Raw genomic sequence first — 16,628 nt, 5'->3', positions numbered from 1 at the left:
ATAGACCCTTTCTGAAAGACAGGGTGCTTCCATAGACCCTTTTTGAAAGACAGGGTGTTTCTATAGACCCTTTTTGAAAGAAAGGGTGTTTCTATATATCCTTTCTGAAAGAAAGGGTACACCTATGGGGCCTTTCTGAACGAAAGGGTGCTTCTATAGACCCTTTCTGAACGGCAGGGTGCTTCCATAGACCCTTTCTGAAAGAAATTGTGTTTCTATGGAGCCTTTCTGAAAGACAGGGTGCTTCTATGGAGCCTTTCTGAAAGACAGGGTGCTTCTATAGAGCCTTTCTTAAAGAAAGGGTGTTTCTGTGGAGCCTTTCTGAAAGACAGGGTGTTTCTATAGACCCTTACTGAAAGAAATGGTGCTTCTGTAGACCCCTTTTTGAAAGAAAGGGTGCTTCTATGGAGCTTTCTGAAAGACAGGGTGCTTCTGTGGAGCTTTTTGAAAGACAGGGTGCTTCTGTGGAGCTTTTTGAAAGACAGGGTGCTTCTATGGAGCTTTCTGAAAGACAGGGTGCTTCTATAGACCCTTTCTGACCCTTCTATAGACAATTGGAAGTTTTTCTTTCAAAAATCAACACATTCTGAGAATGGGAAAGCCCTTCGCCACCTTAAGGTGGCACATTGCCTCCTAATGTATTCAGTACACATTAGGTGGAATATATTACCAATTAATAAACTTTAAATTATTTAGAACATTTTCAAAACAAGTTTAAAACATTTTTTGTTAAACAAAAAAAAACATTTCCACAATTTACAATATGACCAATGACCAAAACGGTGGTTAGTGGCGTGTGAACAAACGATTCGAGGCAATTTGGCCGGATCTAAAGAGTTCACGACAACGAATGATGATGGTTAGTTGGTTGGTCAGGAGGCAAACACTTGGACGGAAATCATGTATCTCTTGCCATGTTTGTGTTTATTCTACTCATTACTCAGTTGTGACTACCTTAACAAGAAATCAACTGAACTGCTACCATTATTCCCCTTCACACTCTTCTTGCCTTCTTCTTTTATTTTTGCTTAAGAACTCTTTTAGCTAGCGGACGGACAAGTCAATTATCATAACTGGCACTCTGTGGCTAAAGTTAAGAAAAAAAAAATTTTTTTTTAAGCAAATGTTAAGAAAAACATCAAGAAGTGGGAAAAACTGGCAGAGGAAGAAGTAAAAGAAGCAGAAGTAGAAACAAATAAACACCTGCATAATTGTCTGTCCCATCTCCAATGCTGTTCAGATTCACAGAAGCCAAAGTCCCATAAGAGAACCAATGAATGAATGAATTGCATGAAAAGTACTTGTTTTGTAAATGTTCGCTGGTCTGTCTGTCTGCCTCCATGTCTTTTCGGTCAGATGTTATTGCCATGTGAGTAGAGGGGTTGTAGCAAGCTATGGTGTTTCGAACTTCAATTAGAATTTGTGTTGTTTGTTCGGAAATCTTTTTTTTCGTATAATTTAAAAGCGAGCATCCGCAAAAGGAAATTTAGATTAAGTGAATGGAGGATGGACACTAAGGCCTGGTTTTATGGTCTTTACAAAATATACCCGACTCTAAATATTTTCTAAAGACAGGAAGCTTCTTAAAAGTTTTTCATAGATAGTTGTAGTAGCTCTGAAAGCCTTCTATGAATAGGAGGCTTTCTAAAAATATTCTTAAGAGAGGATACCTCCTGAAGGTCTTATTAAAGGCAGGAAACTTGAAAAGGGGATACCTCATAAAGGATAAAAATATACCCGATAAAGGATTCTATGATAGGAGAACTCCAAATATTTTCTAAAGATAAGAAGCCTCTTAAAAGTCTTTCATAGACGGAAGAACTTCTAAAAGCCTTCTATGAATAGGAGGCTTTCTAAAAGTATTCTTAAGAGAGGATACCTCCTGAAGGTCTTTTCAAAGGCAGGAAACTTCAAAAGGGGAGACCTCCTAAAAGGATAAAAGACCTATCTAAAGCTTTCTAACGACAAAACACTTCTTTGGATATGAGACCTTGTAAAGGTCTGCTATATAAAGAAGGTCTTCGAAAGGTATTTTACAGATAGCAGACATCTTAAAGGTCTTCATTAGATTGGATACCTACTAAAGGTCTTTTTTAGAGAGGAGATCTCCTAAAGGTCATCTTTAGATAGGAGCTAACCTAAAGATCTTCTACAGATAAACCTGCTAAAGGTCTTCTAAAGGTAGGAGACCTTCTAAAGGTTTTCTTAAGATAGGAGGCATCCTAAAGGTCTTCTTTATGTAGGAGACATCCTAAAAGTCTCCTATAGATAGGGTACATCCTAAAGGGCTTATTTGGGTAAGAGAGATCGTAAACGCCTTTTTTCTTAAAGGTCTTCTAAAGGCCTTATCTAGATAGGTGGATCCTAAAGATATTCTTTAGCTAGAAGCCCTCTGAAAGGTCTTCTTTAGCTAGGAGACCTTCTTAAGATCTTCTACAGATAGGAGACCTCCTAAAGGTCTTCTTTAGATGGGAGACACATTAAACGCCTTATCTAGATAGGTGACCACCTAAAGATATTCTTTAGATAGAAGACCTCCTAAAGGTCTTCTACAGATAGAAGACCTCATCAAAGTCTTCTACAAATAGAAGACATTTTAAAGGTTTCCTACAGATAGCAGACATCCTAAAAGTCTTCTTTAGATAGGATACATCCTAAAGGGCTTCATTGGATAGGAGACATCGTAAACTTCTTTTTTTAGATAGGAGACGTCCTAAAGGTCTTCTTTACATAGGAGACGTCCTAAAGATCTTCTAAAGGCCTTATCTAGATAGGTGCCTCCTAAAGATATTCTTCAAACAGAAGCCCTCTGGAAGGTCTTCTTTAGATGGGAGACTTCCTTAAGGTCTTCTACAGATAGAATACCTTTTAAAGGTCACCTACACATAGCAGACAGATAGAAGACATCCTAAAAGTCTGAAGGTCTTCTTCATAGTAGACGTCTTAAAGGTCTTCTAAAGGCCTTATCTAGATAGGTGGATCCTAAAGACATTTTTAGATAGAAGCCATCTGAAAGGTCTTCTTTAGATAGGAGACCTCCTTGTGATCTTCTACAGATAGGAGACCTCCTAAAGGTCTTCTTTAGATGGGAGACATCTTAAAGGCCTTATCTACATAGCTGGCCTCCTAAAGATATTTTTTAGATAGAAGACCTCCTAAACGTTTTCTACAGATTGAAGACCTCCTTCAGGACACCCCAGAGAACTACTTTAAAAGTCTTATTTAGATAGGATACCTCCTAAAGATATCCTTTAGATAGAAGCCCTCTTAAAAGTCTTCTCTAGATAGGAGACATCTTAAAAGTCTTCTTTAGATAAGAGACCTCATAAAGGTATTCTTTAGGTGGGAGACTTCTTAAAGGCCTTATCTAGATAGGTGACCTCCTAAAGATAATCTTTAGATTGAAGACCTCCTAAGGGGCTTCTATGGATAGAATACCTTTTACAGGTCTTCTAAGGATAGAAGATCTTTAGATGATATCCTATATACTATCCATCGTAAACCTTTAAGAGGTCTTCTATGCATAGATGATCTCCAGGAGGTATACTATCCGTAGAATCCCTTTAGAAGGTATCCGACCTCCTAAAGAGCTTCTATGAACATAAGACCTTCTACAGATCTTTTACGGATAGAAGATCTTCTAAAGAATACCTTTAGTAGATATCCCATCTTCTATCCGGTGAACTTTTGTATAGTAAAAGTCATCTCCGGTGAACTTTTGCATAGGAAAAGTCATCTCCGGTGAACTTTTGTATAGTAAAAGTCATCTCCGGTGAACTTTTGTATAGGAAAAGTCATCTCCGGTGAACTTTTGTATAGGAAAAGTCATCTCCGGTGAACTTTTGTATAGGAAAAGTCATCTCCCGTGAACTTTTGCATAGGAAAAGTCATCTCCGGTGAACTTTTGTATAGGAAATGTCATCTCCGGTAAACTTTTTCATAGGATAAGTCATCTCCGGTGAACTTTTGTATAGTAAAAGTCATCTCCGGTGAACTTTTGTATAGGAAATGTCATCTCCGGTGAAATTTTGCATAGGAAAAGTGAACTCCAGTGAACTTTTGTATAGGAAAAGTCATCTTCGGTGAACTTTTGCATAGGAAAAGTCATCTCCGGTCTTCTATGCATAGAAGATCTTCAGGAGGTATACTATCCGTAGAATTCCTTTAGGAAGTATTCCACCGTAGAACTCCTTTAGTATATATTCTACCCTTAGAACATCTTTACGAAGTATTCTATCCGCAAAAGAGCTTTAGGAGGTCTCCTAGAAATAAAAGACCTTATAAAGGTCTTCTATAGATAGAAAGAAGACCTCCTAAGGGTCTTCTTCAGATAAAAGACCTGATATTGTCCATATATGAAGGTTTTCTAAAGATAGAAGACCTCCTAAGGGTCTTCTATAGATAGAAATCCTCCTAAAGGTTTTCTAGAAATGGAAGGCTAAGGGTCTTCTATAAATAAAAGATTTCTTAAGGGTCTCCTATAGGCACAAGACCACCTAACGGTCTTCTATAGATAGGAGACTTTCTTAAGGTATTCTATAGATAGAAGCTATACTAAAGGTAATCTGTAGATATGAGACATCCAAAAGGTTTTCCATAGATAGAAGACCTGCTAAAGGTCTTCTAGAGAAAAGAGACCTCATAAATGTCGTCAATAGATAGGAGACCTTCTAAAGGTCTCCTAGAGATAAAGGAGCTCCTACAGGTCTTCTATAGATAGGACACCTGCTAAAAACCTTCTAAGGATAGAGGACCTCCTACAGGTCTCCTATGAATAGAGGACCTACTAACGGTATCCTATGGAAAGAATACCTTCTAAAAGTTTTCTATGGATAGAAGACCTCTTAAAGACATCCTGTGGGTAGAAGACCTCCTCAAGATCTCCTATGGAAAGAATATATCCGAAAGGTCTCCTTTGGACAAAAGACCACCTAACGGTCTCCTATGAAAAGAAGACCTCTTAAAGGTCTTATATGCAGAGAAGACCAGACCACCTGAAGATTTCCTATGGATAGAAGACCTTCTAAAGGCCTCCTATTGATAGAGGACCTCCTAAAGGTCTCCTGTGGATAGAAAACCTCGTAAATGTGTCCTATAAGACGACCTAATAAAGGTCTTTAAGGTATTCTATAGATACAAGAAGTTCTAAGGCATAATTAGCTCTACAAAAAACCCCAATCACCAAAAAAGCAAAGGCCTACGTGTAATCCCCTCTTCTCTTCCTCTTTCCTTTTGCCTTAAGAATATTTAATTGCAAATAAGAAGTTATTTCTAAAGATACCTATTCGCTTAGGTCTTGTTATTGTTAGGGGAATGCAGAGGAAAGAGCATTCCTTTACGTCAATGAATGAATGACTCAGTTGTAGAGGCCAGAACGGATACGCGTAATAAATGCTAAGTCAACGGAAATGGTAGCAAAAGTGAATAAATGAACGAAAGAAACACCGGGGGCAACACACAGACACCACCACCAACCGTGGTAACAGCAAACCAAAGAGCAGTTAAATGGTTACCTAAGTGGCTGGGAAAAGAACATTTTTTGTTTTTCAATGAAAACAACGAAGATGATGCTGCTGCTGCTGCAGATGATCTACCATAGGAAATAAAACAACAGAAAACAAATAAAAAGCCGCAGGTAGATAAATAATTAAAAAAAAAAAGATGGAGAAGCGGAACAATTAGAAGCAAACTCACTACGTGATGCAGAAAGAGAAAATCTCCGAGGGGGTATGGTGATGGAAAAAAACCCTGATAATAGATTTATTAGCAATGATATGATCTGGCAACGGAATCGGTTCGCAATGATTTTTTGGCAACAAAATATTGAAAAGTGAAAGCCAGCCTCAAAGTGAAGCTAATTAAAATGTATGACCGCTCCAAAAAAAACCGAAACAAACAAAAAACCAAACAATGCCAAAAAATTTGGCACAAATGGTGTTGAAATGCATAATTTGCCAAAATATTATTTTTGTTGAGGGGCACAAAAAAAGGCCAGCCAGCGAGCCATGCTTCTAGCCATTATTGAATGCGAGAGTATCCATCCGGTTCAGTGGCAAAGCAAACAAAACGGTAGTCAAAAGGTAATGGTTTTTATTTTTATTTTCGGCTAGAACAAACAAAACAAACGTTGGCTGTTAACACTTTGGAATTGGCCATTAACGCGCGCATTGGTAATACTAAAAGGGAAATTGGTTATGCTTTATTGACAATTATTGTTCTTGTTTTTGTTGCTTTTGCCGACCGAGATTTTAGAAAGTGTAGCACGATCAGGTCATATAAATAAACCTAGTTCTATGAAGTTATTAACATTTTTTGGTTAGAAGGAAAGTGAAAAATAGTTCGAAAAGGTTCACTGAGTTTGGAGGAAAGTGAAATAAAGGTCATCTGTTCTATGTCGCCTACCTAAAGAAGACATTTAGTAGATCTGCTATCTAAAGAAGAACCTTTAAGATGTCCCCTATCTACCTTCTAAAGACGACGTTAAGGAGGTCTGCTATCTAAAAAAACCATTAGAATATCTCCTATCTAAACACGACCTTTATGAGGTCTCCTTTCTAATATGGAAGGCCATTAGAAGGCAAATCCATAGCAGACCCTAAGGAGGCCTTCTACCCACAGAAGACCTTTAGGAAGTCTTCTATTGACGACTTTTCGAACGTCCTCCGTCCAAAGAAAACCTTTAGGAGGTCTTCTTTCCGTACAAGACGTTCAGAACGTCTTCTATCCCAAAAAAAAAACATATTTTATTTACACAACACCTTAAGTGTGTTCTATAGACCCTTTCGGAAAAAAGGGTGCTTCTATAGACCCTTTCGGAAAGAAAGGGTGCTTCTATAGACCCTTTCGGAAAGAAAGGGTGCTTCTATAGACCCTTTCGGAAAGAAAAGGTGCTTCTATAGACCCTTTCGGAAAGAAAGGGTGCTTCTATAGACCCTTTCGGAAAGAAAGCGTGCTTCTATAGACCCTTTCGGAAAGAAAGCGTGCTTCTATAGACCCTTTCGGAAAGAAAGGGTGCTTCTATAGACCCTTTCGGAAAGAAAGGGTGCTTCTATAGACCCTTTCGGAAAGAAAGGGTGCTTCTATAGACCCTTTCGGAAAGAAAGGGTGCTTCTATAGACCCTTTCGGAAAGAAAGGGTGCTTCTATAGACCCTTTCGGAAAGAAAGGGTGCTTCTGTAGAACCTTTCTGAGAGAAAGGGTGCTTCTATAGAGGCTTTATGAAAGAAAGGGTTCTTCTATAGATCCTTTCTGAAGGAAAGCGTGCTTCTATAGACCCTTTCGGAAAGAAAGGGTGCTTCTATAGACCCTTTCGGAAAGAAAGGGTGTTTCTATAGACCATTTCGGAAAGAAAGGGTGCCTCTATAGACCCTTTCGGAAAGAAAAGGTGCTTCTATAGACCCTTTCGGAAAAAAGGGTGCTTCTATAGACCCTTTCGGAAAGAAAAGGTGCTTCTATGGACCTTTTCTGAAGGACAGGGTGCTTCTATAGACCCTTTCTGAGAGAGAGGGTGCTTCTATAGACCCCTCCTGAAAGAAAGGGTGCTTCTATAGACCCTTCCTGAAAAAAAGTTGTTTCTATAGACCCTTCCTGAAAAAAAGTTGTTTCTATAGGCCCTTCCTGAAAGAAAGGGTGCTCCTATAGCCCCTTTCGGAAAGAAAGGGTGATTCCATAGACCCTTTCGGAATGAAAGGGTGATTCTGTAGACCCTTTCGGAAAGAAAGGGTGATTCTATAGACCCTTCCTGATAGAAATGACACTACTATAGACCCTTCCTGAAAGAAATGGCGCTACTATAGACCCTTCTTGAAAGAAAAGGTGCTTCTACAGACCCTTCCTGAAAGAAAGGGTGCTTCTATAGACCCTTCTTGAAAGAAATGGTAGTTCCATAGAAACTTCTTGAAAGAAAGAATGGTTCTATAGAAACTTCCTGAAATAAAGGGCGCTTCTATAGACCCTTCCTGAAAGACAGAGTGCTCCCATAGACCTTTCCTGAAATAAAGGATGCTTCTGTAGACCATTCCTGAAAGAACGGGTGCTTTTATAGACCCTTCCTGAAAGAAAGGGTGGTTCTATAGCACCTTCCTGAAAGAAAGGGAGGTTCTATAGCACCTTTCTGAAATAAAGGGCGCTTCTATAGGCCCTTCCTGAAAGAGAGGGTGTTTCTATAGACCCTTCCTGAAAGAGAGGGTGTTTCTATAGACCCTTCCTGAAAGAGAGGGTGTTTCTATAGACCCTTCCTGAAAGGGAGGGTGTTTCTATAGACCCTTCCTGAAAGGGAGGGTGTTTCTATAGACCCTTTCGGCAAAAAAGGGTGCTTCTGAAAGAAAGGGTGCTTCTTTAGACCCTTTCTGAAAGAAAGTCTGCTTCTATAGACCCCTTCTAAAAGAAAGGGTGCTTCTATAGGCCCTTCCCAAAGGTTCTATCTATTGAATATCTACCTGCTAGATAATTTAAAGACTTGACTTGACTTTAAAGACTTGATTTCGATTACATCACCCTTTTGTAGTCCATCCCTGCTTCGTAATTTACTTTTATGGTGTTGAACAGTAGCATTTACAGAGCTGGTCGCTTGTCAAGCTGTGGCTATATTAAAAGTTGTAACAAATGTTTTTGTTGTTGTTGGCTAGGTGTAATGTCTATTTTGTGGTTGTTGTTGTTGTTTTACAACTTGGCTAATTATGTGTGGTGTTAGCGGGCTCATGAAAAAGTCACTCACCGCCGCCGTTGGTTTAATATTTCAGAGGTTTTTTTCGGTTTCTTGGAAGTTAAACTAAATATTTTTGCTTCCTTTTTATGGCTTTAAATGCCAAACTTATTTGGCTTGGGAATGAGGTATGACTTGGTGCCGGGTAGAGTTTGCCTTTAACCATATATTTCTTGTTGGTGTTGTTGTAATACTGTCATGTACACCCCATGGACTAGTACGACGACGACCGACGACGTATTGAGTAGTGGTTAATTATTTTGTTAACTACAAAAAATAAATAATAAATAAGCGGAGAAAATAAGTATTGTTGCAGATTTTGTTGCGTCCGTTGTTGTTGTTATAATGACGACATAATGAAAATTATAAAAAAAGAAAGTATATCAACAGCAACAACAACCAAATGGGCAATCATAACATAAACACCCAAGAGAGGTGATTGAATGACGATGGTTGGCCATTTTTTGAAAGGAATTTTAGAGAAATTACCTAACATTATCAGAGGTGGTTGGTCGGTAGTTGCTCTGGTTTTCTTTTTTATTTGCCACTTTTCAATTTGTTGCAGTTGTGTCATTTGATTTTTTTATTTAATATTATTATGTAATTTTTTTGGAATTGTTTGTTCAACACAAATTAAGGTATTACATCAATTTATTTTTTAAATATTTTTTATTTATTTTTTTATTTATTTTGTTGTTGTTTTTGTGTGAATAAAAATTGTAAGAGTGCTTATGTAAGACTCTTCCGGAAATCTATTGAAATATTAGTAAAGCTTAGTTGAGGCGTGTATAGACGCTTTCTGAAAGAAAGGGTGCTTCTATAGACCTTTGAGGAAAGAAAGGCTGTTTCAATAGACCCTTCCTAAACCAAAAAGTGCTTCTATAGACCCTTTCTGGACCAAAGTGTGCTTCTATATACCTTTCCTGAACCAAAGGGTGTTTCTATAGACCGTTTCTGAACCACAGGATACTTCTATAGACCCTTTCTGCACCAAGGGATACTTCTAAAGACCCTTTCTGAACCATAGGGTGCTTCTAGAGATCCTTTCTGAATCAAAGTGTGCTTCTACAGACAATTTTGGAATCAAAGATTGCTTCTATAGACCCTTTCTGAACCAAAGGCTGCTTCTATAGACCCTTTCTGAACTAAAGGCTGCTTCTATAGACCCTTTCTGAACCAAAGGGTGGTTCTATATACCCTTCTTGAACCAAGCGGTGCTTCTATAGACACATTCTGAACTAAAGATTGCTTCTATAGACCCTTTCTGGACCGAAGAGTGCTTCTATAAACATTTCCTGAACAAAAGGGTGCTTCTATAGACCCTTTCTGTACCAAAGGGTGCTTTTATGGACGCTTTCTGAATCAAAGGGTGCTTCTATAAACCCTTTCTGAACCATACAGTGCTTTTATGGACCCTTTCTGAACCAAAGGATGCTTCTCTAGACCCCTTTTTAACCAAAGAGTGCATTTATGGACCCTTTCTGAACCAAAGAGTGCTTCTACAGACCCTTTCTGAACTAAAGATTGCTTCCATAGACCCTTCCTGAACCATAGATTGCTTCTATAGACCCTTTCTGAACCAAAGGGTGCTTTTGTACGCCTTTCCTGAACCACAGGATACTTCTATAGACCCTTTCTGAACCAAGGGATACTTCTATACATGCTTTCTAAACCAAAGGGTGCTTCTAGAGACCCTTTCTGAATCAAAGTGTGCTTCTGCAGACAATTTTTGAACCAAAGAGTGCATCTATAGACCCTTTCTGGACAAAAGGGTGCTTATATAACCTTTCCTTTCTATAACCTTTCCTGAAAGCCCCTTTCTGAACTAAAGATTACTTCCATAGACCCTTTCCGAACCAAGGGGTTCTTCTTTAGACCCTTCCTGAAAGAAATGCAGCTTCTATTCACCCTTCCTGAATAAACGGGTGCTTCTATAGACCCTTCCTGAAAGAAATGCAGCTTCTATTCACCCTTCCTGAAAGAAAGGGTGCTTCTATAGACATTTCCTGAAAGAAAGGGTGCTTCTATAGACCCTTCCTGAAAGAAAGGGTGCTTCTATAGACCCTTCCTGAAAGAAAGGGTGCTACTGTAGACCTGTCCTGAAAAAACGGGTGCTTCTATAGACCCTTCCTGAAAGAAATGCTGCTTCTATTCACCCTTCCTAAAAGAAAGGGTGCTTCTATAGACCCTTCCTGAAAGAAAGGGATCTTCTGTAGACCTTTCCTGAATAAACGGGTGCTTCTATAGACCCTTTCTGAAAGAAATGCAGCTTCTATTCACCCTTCCTGAAAGAAAGGGTGCTTCTATAGACCCTTCCTGAAAGAAAGGGTGCTACTGTAGACCTTTCCTGAAAAAACGGGTGCTTCTATAGACCCTTCCTGAAAGAAAGGGTGCTTCTGTAGACCTTTCCTGCATAAACGGGTGCTTCTATAGACCCTTCCTGAAATAAAGGGTGCTTCTATAGACCCTTCCTGAAAAAAGCGGTCCTTCTATAGACCCTTCATGTAAAAAGTGGTCCTTCTATAGACCCTTTCTGAAGTAAAGATTGCTGCCATAGACCCATTCTGAACCAAAGGGTGCTTCTATAGACATTTCCTGAAAGAAAGGGTGCTTCTATAGACCCTTCCTGAAAGAAAGGGTGCTTTTATAGACCCTTCCTGAAAGAAAGGGTGCTTCTGTAGACCTTTCCTGAAAGAGAGGCTGCTCAATAGACCCTTCCTGAAAGAAAGGGTGCTTCTATAGACCCTTCCTGATAGAAGGGTGCTTCTATAGACCCTTCCTGAAAGCAAGGGTGCTTCTATAGACCCTTCCTGAAAGAAAGGGTGCTTCTATAGACCCTTCCTGAAAGAAAGGGTGCTTCTATAAACCCTTCGTGAAAGAAAGGATGCTTCTATAGACCCTTCCTGAAAGAGAGGCTGCTTCTATATACCCTTCCTGAAAGAAAGGTTTCTTCTATAGACCCTTCTTGCAAAAATGGTGCTTCTATAGGCCATTCCTGAAAGAAAGGGTACTTCTATATACCATTACTGAAAGAAAGGATGCTTCTATAGACCCTTCCTGTAAGAAAGGGTGCTTCTATAGACCCTTCCTGAAAGAAAGGGTGCTTCTATAGACCCTTCCTGCAAGAAATGGTGCTTCTATAGACCCTTTCTGAAAGAAAGGATGCTTCTATAGACCCTTCCTGAAAGAAATGCTGCTTCTATAGACCCTTCCTGAAAGAAAGGATGCTTCTATAGACCCTTCCTGAAAGAAATGCTGCTTCTATAGACCCTTCCTGAAAGAAAGGGTGCTTCTATAGACTCTTCCCCAAAGAAAGGGTGCTTCTATAGACCCTTCCTCAAAGAAAGGTTGCTTCTATAGACCATTCCTTAAAGAAAGGATGCTTCTATAGACCCTTCCTGAAAGAAATGCTGCTTCTATAGACCCTTCTTGAAAGAAATGCTGCTTCTATAGACCATTCCTGAAAGAAAGGTTGTTTGTATAGACCCTGCCTGAAAGAAAGGATGCTTCTATAGACCATTCCTGAAAGAAAGGGTGCTTCTATAGACCCTTCCTGAAAGAAAGGGTGCTTCTATAGACCCTTCCTGAAAGAAAGGGTGCTTCTATAGACCCTTCCTGAAAGAAAGGGTGCTTCTATAGACCCTTCCTGAAAGAAAGGGTGCTTCTATAGACCCTTCCTGAAAGAAATTGTGCTTCTAATGACCCTTTCTGAAAGAAAGGATGCTTCTATAGACCCTTCCTGAAAGAAAGAGTGCTTCTATAGACCCTTTTTGAAAGAAAGGCCGCTTCTATATACCCTTCCTGAAAGAAAGGGTGCTCCTATAGACCTTTCCTCAATAAAAGGGTGCTTCTATAGACCCTTCCTCAAAGAAAGGGTGCTTCTATAGACCCTTCCTCAAAGAAAGGTTGCTTCTATAGACCATTCCTTAAAGAAAGGATGCTTCTATAGACCCTTCCTGAGAGAAGTGCTGCTTCTATAGACCCTTCCTGAAAGAAAGGGTGCTTCTATAGACCCTTCCTGAAAGAAAGGGTGCTTCTATAGACCCTTCCTGAAAGAAAGGGTGCTTCTATTGACCTTTCTGAGGCACACTTTAGTATCCATAGAAATTCTTTAAGAAGTCATCTATCCAAAGAAAACCTTTAGAAGGTCTTCCACCTATAAAATACCTTCGAGGGGTAATAGAACCCTTCTGTTTATAGATATCATATTTTCATTTTAAGAAATTCTTTATTCGATGGGGGCCACCATCGAATATTTCCTGGAAAAATTTCCCAAAACTTTGCTTGTTATTTCGAAATTTCTGATCACACACACACTCCACTCTACTGTTACCGGTTTCGAACAAGCTACAAACGAACAACAACCTGCTATCGCTACACATTTAAGAGGCCTACGAGTGGAAATGTGGTGTAGTGTTGTTGCATTTGTAATTGTTGTTATTAAATAACTTTATTGGCGGCTTGACTTGGCGGCACGGCATGCCATCAGCCATGATTGGTACCATTTCCATGATGATGGTGCTGCAACAGCACCATAACTTATTTGATGGTTAAATGTTCCTCTTACAACGTTTTGTGAACGACAATAACAAGTAATCGGTTGGCATGCAAGCAAAGCCTGTAATCAGGAAGATATCATTTGTTCGTTCCATGGGTTCCCAGGTATGTGGTATTACCCACCACCACCAACTGCAATGACTGACTGACAACTGGATAACCGTAACCGTTATCATTTTTTTATTGTCTTGCAACAAACACCATAGCGACCCATATGTCTTGTGGAGCTGATTGCGGGAAAACTAAAACATGAAGCAATTGGTTGCTTCAGTGAGAAGGAAATGAAAGTTTGTGGCACACAAAAAAAAGAGTTCTTAGAAGTTAAACACAGGTTCTTGCAGAGATATACAAAACTATTAATATAAGATTGTACTTACATCAGGAAAATTTACTTCGAAATTCGGGAAGATATCTGCAAAGAGAAGAACAATTGGAAATTAGTTAAAGTTATAAGTCGAAAAGGAATAGCTGTCATAAGATATAGTAAGGACTACAGAATGGCCTTAAAAGACCTCATAGTCTCGTTTAAAGACCTCGTGGGGGTCTTAAGGACCTTATGAGGCCTCAGGCCAAAGAAGTATGATCAATATGAAATTATTATTAGGCGTTTTAAAGGTGCAGAATCTCATCTAATTATTTAAATGGTAATAAGAAAACCCCACGAGGTGAAAAAACTCATAAGATATTTTTTGGACCATAGAAGACCTCAAAAATTCCTAGAAGATCTCAGAATTTCCTAAAAGGTCTTATATGATCGTAACGGCTTTATATGACATCTCAAACTCTCCTATGTGGCCTCCAAAGACCATAGAAAAAATCATGACATGTTGTGCGATCCATGAAAGGGTAATAGGAAAGCTCTTGAGGGTGCAGAAGCTCATCTAAGATCGGAAATGGCAAAACCAAGACGCCACAAGGTCATAAAGTATTTCATTAGAAGTAGTTTGGACCACAGAAGACCTTAAAAGGTTCTATATGATCTCCAAAGGTCTTGAAGGACCTCACAATGCCATATGTGGGCCATAGAACATCTCATAGTGACTTCTAGAGGCAACGTAACGTGTTGAAGGATCCACAGTAGACCTCATAAAGTGGCAGAAAATTCCCCTGGGTCTTAAATAGCAAATAGAAGACCTTATATGGTCATAAGTATCTCATATTATGTTATTTGAACCGTTGAAGACCTTAACCTACAAGATCTCAAAAGGTCCTAAAATATATAAAAATATAAAAGTTGAGTATTAGCTGTGGTACAATGGAGCGCATTAGTGGTGTCATCATGTATACGTCCTGTTTACCCGACATTTAGAATATTTTCTTGAGGTTATTTACCAAACAACAACTCAGGTAATGATTAAGAAAACATCTAATTCCCAGTATAAAATTGGCAAACTAGTGTATTAAATTTTCTTTATTTTCATTTCGAAACTTAACACCCCTCAAATTGTTGCCCCATTGCCGATAAATTGAATTTTTAATTTCCGGCCATTAGTGCGTATGAGTATTTTTAATAGTAGAGTTGTTTTACTTTTACGGCTATAACTTCGACATTTCTTAACTTATTTCAATTCTGTAAAGTGCATTGGAAACTAGACATATATGGCAAATTTACGTCCACGAAAGTTAATGGAAACCTAAGAAATTGAGGACATATTGAGGACTATTTGGGGTTTATGAATCTGAAGAAGAGAAACAATTTCCAAAAACCATAGAAGACCTCAGAAGTTTTGTACGATCTACATCACATCAATAGGATACGTCTTAATTTCCCATATGCTCATGAAAGACTTTAGACTAGTCATGAAATACTCGATAAGTAGTTGTTTGAACCACAGAAGAACTCAAAAGGTCTTAGATAATCTCAAAAGGTCTTTAACGACCTTACAAGGCCTTCTATTAGCCGGAGAACACTTCACAGTGTCTCATAAACCTTTGTAAAAAAATTGCAAAAACCATAGAGGACCTCAGAAGTCTTGTACGATGTACAGCATATCATATGGATCAAAGAAGAACTCAAAAGGTCTTAGATAATCTCAAAAGGTCTTTAAAGACCTTACAAGGCCTTCTATGGGCCACAGAACACTTCACAGTGTCTTGTAGGGGTAACAGAAAATTCCCATGACAATAAAACATCTCATAAACTTTTGTAGGATCCCCAGCAAACCTCAAAAGGGCGGAGAATGTGTCCTTAAATCTTAAATAGAAAATAGGAGACCTCATAAGGTCAAAAAGGGCCACATACGATGCTGTTTGAACCATCGAAGACCTTGGAAAGTCCTCAGAAGGCCCCAAAATGTTTTTATATGGTCGTATATGCGTCATATAACTTCTCGTAGTCCCTTGTGGGGGCCCGAAAATTTCCGAAGACCATAGAAGGTCTCAGAAGTCTTGAACGATTCACAGGATATCAAAATTATACATCATAAAATACGGCATAAGAAATTGTTTCGGACCACAGAAGGCCTCAAAAGATCTTAGATCATTTCAAAATGGCCCATAGGATACACCACAGTTTCTTGTAGGGGTTAAAGAAATTTTCGCAAAATCATAGAAGATCGCATACAGTTTAGTAGTATCCACAGAAGACCTCATAAGGGCACAAAATATCTCAAAGTCTATTACATTCTCTTGTGAGGGCTTCCGGAATTTTCCGAAGACAGTAGAAGACCTTAAGAAGTCATGTACGATCCATATCAGATTAATGGGAAAAGTTTAAAGGGCACATAAGCTCATGTAAGACCTCAACTAGAAATAAGAAGACCTCATAATAAGTTTTGATCTCCAAAGGTCTTTAAAGACCTTTATGGGCCATAGGATCTCTCATAGTTTCTTGTAAAGTCAACAGAAAATTTCCCAAGGCCATAGAAGTCTCTTGTTTAAGATAGGATTGATAGGATGGCCCAGAAGCTCATTAAGACCCTGAATTTTCATATATAGTTATAACATGCCCCATAAGCAGCGTACGGAAATAAACATTATGAAACGTTTGCAAATGTTCCTTTTTTATTTCCCATAAGAACAAAACGAAACATAACCCAAGTTACCGAACTGGCTGTTTATTTTTGTTTATATTCGTGTGCGCGACAAAACGAAAAATGAAAAGTTCTCAACTTTACAGCAACTCATAGAAAACGAAACTGTGCAATAAACACTACAAACGTTTGCAAACGTTTGATGGTAGATTGAAACATCAACCGCTGTATATTCCAAGTATGTGATGTTAGTTTAGGTTAGTTAAACAATCAAATATGTATGCGTGTGTCTGAATGTGCCACTGATTATTTCGCACAGCAAACGTTTGCAAACGATTCACTTTGTTTCGATCGTGAATCAAACAACTCGGAACAGCATAGTCGAAGTACATTTCA

At 38.8% G+C, this 16,628-nt stretch overlaps 1 protein-coding gene across 4 annotated transcripts in view; it reads right to left on the bottom strand.

Annotated features, from left to right (window-relative positions):
- The window catches only part of LOC141399744 (uncharacterized), a 239,377-nt gene that overhangs the window by 146,643 nt on the left and 76,106 nt on the right, over positions 1-16,628 (bottom strand). For all 4 annotated transcript variants that reach the window (XR_012411927.1, XR_012411932.1, XM_073979000.1 and 1 more), the window contains exon 4: positions 13,638-13,672. The gene's annotated coding sequence lies outside the window, so the exon portion shown is untranslated. The remainder of the gene's footprint in view (positions 1-13,637; positions 13,673-16,628) is intronic.

This window comes from Musca autumnalis, unplaced genomic scaffold (genome assembly GCF_047663935.1).
Source record: "Musca autumnalis isolate F117 unplaced genomic scaffold, ASM4766393v1 scaffold_1, whole genome shotgun sequence".
Lineage (NCBI taxonomy): Eukaryota > Metazoa > Arthropoda > Insecta > Diptera > Muscidae > Musca > Musca autumnalis.
The sequence above is the reverse complement of the archived record's forward strand: the minus strand, read 5'-3'. Positions and strand labels throughout refer to the sequence as shown.